This window comes from Conger conger, chromosome 10, assembly GCF_963514075.1.
Source record: "Conger conger chromosome 10, fConCon1.1, whole genome shotgun sequence".
Lineage (NCBI taxonomy): Eukaryota > Metazoa > Chordata > Actinopteri > Anguilliformes > Congridae > Conger > Conger conger.
This window is the reverse complement of record NC_083769.1, coordinates 8,714,201-8,718,079: the sequence shown is the minus strand read 5'-3', so window position 1 is coordinate 8,718,079 and position 3,879 is coordinate 8,714,201. Positions and strand designations below refer to the sequence as shown.

At 44.0% G+C, this 3,879-nt stretch overlaps 1 protein-coding gene across 1 annotated transcript in view; it reads right to left on the bottom strand.

Annotated features, from left to right (window-relative positions):
• Positions 1-771: 771 nt before the first annotated feature.
• The window catches only part of rap1aa (RAP1A, member of RAS oncogene family a), a 41,629-nt gene continuing 38,521 nt past the window's right edge, over positions 772-3,879 (bottom strand). The window contains exon 8 of the mRNA XM_061256954.1: positions 772-1,666. The gene's annotated coding sequence lies outside the window, so the exon portion shown is untranslated. The remainder of the gene's footprint in view (positions 1,667-3,879) is intronic.

Genomic DNA, 3,879 nt, shown 5'->3' with positions numbered 1-3,879 from the left:
CAACATCACTCCAATGAGTGGTACAAACCACCCATCCATCCATCCATCCATTATCTTAACCCGCTTATCCTGAACAGGGTCGCAGGGGGGCTGGAGCCTATCCCAGCATCCATCGGGCGAAAGGCAGGAATACACCCTGGACAGGTCGCCAGTCTATCTCAGGGCACACATACCATTCACTCACACATTCATACCCACGGGCAATTTAGACTCTCCAATCAGCCTAACCTGCATGTCTTTGGACGGTGGGAGGAAACTGGAGTACCCAGAGGAAACCCACGCAAACACAGGGAGAACATGCAAACTCCACACAGAGAGGCCCCGGCCGACCAGGATTCGAACCCAGGACCTCCTTGCTGTGAGGCGGCAGTGCTACCCACTGCACCATCCGTGCCGCCTGGTACAAACCAGAGGCAACAAAATAAGGGCGGTGTATGGTTCTACACACAGACATCTACACATGCATATATGTCTATGGTTCTACACGCATAGAAAGGGGAGCTCGACCAATCAGAAACAACCAAGAGAACAATGCCGACGGTGATTGGTGAACAAACTATCAGGCACCATGTGAGTATCCGAGAAGTAATATCAACCAATCACTGTCAATGTTGTTCTTTTAGCTGTTACCAATGAGCTCTTTGATTGGTGGGGCTCAGTGTACAGTTCTCCATAGGCAGAGTGACTTCAGAGCGATCTTAGGATCACTGATACAAACACATATGGCCTCCTTAAAGAACAGTCAAAAACAAAATACAATGACCAAAAAAATAATGAAAATGTACTAAAATTTAATAATTCATAAAAGCTGGAAAATCATTTTTGTGACAGGAAAACACAAGAAGCAATATTAGAGTTGGTTTAGTATAATATATTTCAGCTTCAAGAGACATAGAAATCAATTATTATTTTTCCCCATTTCTTCTCTATAAAAGACATTTTTTTGAAAGCATTATTATGCAAAAAAAAAAAAAAAAAATCTGAATATATTATGGGAAATATGAAAGCCCTGTGACTTTAAATATAAAACAAAGTCACACAGGAAAGATGTTACTTGCTGGAGAGTACTCCGTAGATGTAGGGAACAAAAAAATATATATGGACTTTGATCTATTACTGCCAACACAATTAGTGCAGTGAGGAGGGTTTGTGGTTATAAAAAGGTCAATCTCTCAACGTGATTTCACTGGCAACATCTACAATCGAATCTGAAATGCGTCCATGCGGTTTTAAGGGAAAGGGTTTTTTATTTAATAATCATACGGCTAAACTTCAAATTTTCCTGTCTTCGAATAAGCTATCGCAAAGGTCGAAATACTGTAGTCTCTCGGTTTTCCTTTTTGAAATGTGCATTTCCCGAAAGCGGCGGAAAAGCTGGGTGTGGGAAAGTAAGAGCCACTGCAAGAGTTCGCCGTCGGTTTTCCGCCGTCGGAACAACAGACAAAGGACAATCCGGAATATTCTTCAGGTGGGCGTTTGTGATATAAAAGTGGAGGAGGAGTCCGTGGGATATGCTGAATCTTCTCTCTTTCGTCCTTCGTTGTAGAGGAGTGAATCGTCGGCTAGGCTTTTCTTAACGCTTGCGTTTACCGTTTGGAGGGGGGGGGGGGGGGTGTTTGGAATGCTGGCACGTTCCGATTGGGCAACAGTTCTTCATCACAGCATTCTGCAGGGCGAGAGAGAGCAGGGAGGGGGGAGAGAGAGAGAGAGAGAGATTACAAAGACGTTATACAGTCCGTTTCAAGAACCTCAGGGATGGAAATAAGAGTGAATGCAACGTGATTGGTTTAGTCAAGTGCTGTGGGGGTCAGAGGTGGATTCTGCCTCCAGCCTGTCATGATTCACCAGAAGAAGAAACCGGAGGACTCATTCATTAGCATCCTGGGAATTCCCACACTTTATCTCACCCCAGGGGGAATCTGGTCTGGCTCATAGAGCCATAGGGTTAATCTGGTCAGAAACACAGAGCCACATTCACAAAACCTGTCAAGAGTGGGACCGTTGATCTAGGATCAGTCAGTCCTGGTCCACAGCCTGACCTTGTCTTTTATGATCGAAAAGCCACAACTGATCCCAGATCAGCGCAACTACTCTAAAATGCTTTATGAAAATAGGCCACAGTTTCTATAAGGTTGAACTCGGTCAAGCTCATAGCACTGTATGGTTACAAACCGGACAAGCGGGGCTCCACATCTTACCCAACAGGAAAGTGGGTAAATGTTTAACCCGGCAAGCACATTCGCTCAAATGGCAAAGTAAACAGACCGACGGAAAGTGCCTTACTGGGCAGAGCGAAACGGCCTTTCCGCCAATCAGCATTCTGAAAATAACAATGTGAAGGCAAACGGGAGGCAGAATCGCTGGCTTCAGGGTCCGTCACGCAGAACAACAGGCCAGTATTTCCTGCACTGAACCACTTCTTTCATCTGCACCCGCCAAACACGGATGGAAGTATCCCGTCCTGCTCCTTTATATGGTCAGAGATGTTGAGGAGAACGTCGTGTAGGATTACCGTTTTCTGTGTACTTATGAAGCCACAAGCGTAATATTTAAGGAGTCGAAACTTTAAGAAGTGGGAATGGACTACTGACCGACTTCACTGTTCAGCGAAAATTCAGCAACACCAAACCCTCCCGCCAGAAACTCGACTGTGTTCAATTGAATCACTGGTCTAAGCTAAAATTCCAGCGAGTGAACTTTTTTTATTGTGTTTGAAGTGTTCTTTAAAGGTACAATAGGTAATTTCGGACTTCTAACAGTCAAGAAAGGAACAGCAGCAACAAACACCTTCAAACCACAACACTGTTTATCCCTCCACCTTCTCTGTAAACGTGCTGATGTTGAAACGCCATTGGCTGTGGCAATTAGAACCAATTTTCAACCAATGAGCTTTAATTATTGTACAGTTATGCAATGTTTTGGTACAGAGTGCCGGCCCGTCAACTGTATATTTTGAAACGTTAACGTTACTATAAACACAGGAAGAATTCAAAGAATCAAGAGTGGAGATAACATAAGAGATAACACTATGTCTCTCCCTGTTTTTTTTCTCATTTCTCAGCCTCATAATGGCTTCCTTGACTGTCATTGGCATACCTCCGGTCCTTGTGTTGACACACGACAATGACTCCAAAGGCAATCAAAAGGCTAGAATCAACGATAGGACTGTGTTTGAAACTACCTACTAAGCAAACTACTCATAATCAATGAAAATCAGCCTGAAATTTAGTACGGGTAGTATGCTAGTAAGGGGTTTCGAACGCAGCCTTGATCCTGAAAGCTCTTAGCTCTGCACTAAGGAAGCGATTGAATACACTTGACTATTCACAGAAGCAGCTGAGAAGCCAACCGTCCAATTACTTTTGGTCTCCTAAAACGGGTCGGACTACGTATAAAAAGGGATGCGATTCCGACACGCGTGAAACAGGACAGACAGCAGCAGAGGGGACGGGGCAATAGCACGGCACGACCAGCAGATGGGGCCATTTCTCTCTGCTGAGGCCCAGAACGAAAGCAAAAGGGCAAATCGGCCCACGTTAAATTCACAATTAAATCAAAGAATGTATCGCTTTTCATTAAAAAATCATAAATGTAGGAAGAATGACTGAAAACAGGTAAATGCCCACAGTAACACAATGCAAAGAAAACTGATAAAACTTTTAAAAACGTAACACCCTAAACTGCATGAGGCTGCCTCCCATTGATATCCGTACTTTATGTATTTTATGAATTCTAAGCACTGGAAATTAGCATACCTCCAACCCTGGCCTCGGAGAGCTACAGGGTCTGCTGGTTTTCATTGTTACTCTGCACTTAATTAATTAGAGCTTTTGATGACACAATTAACTCACCTCACCTGGTAACCTGGCTCTCAACATG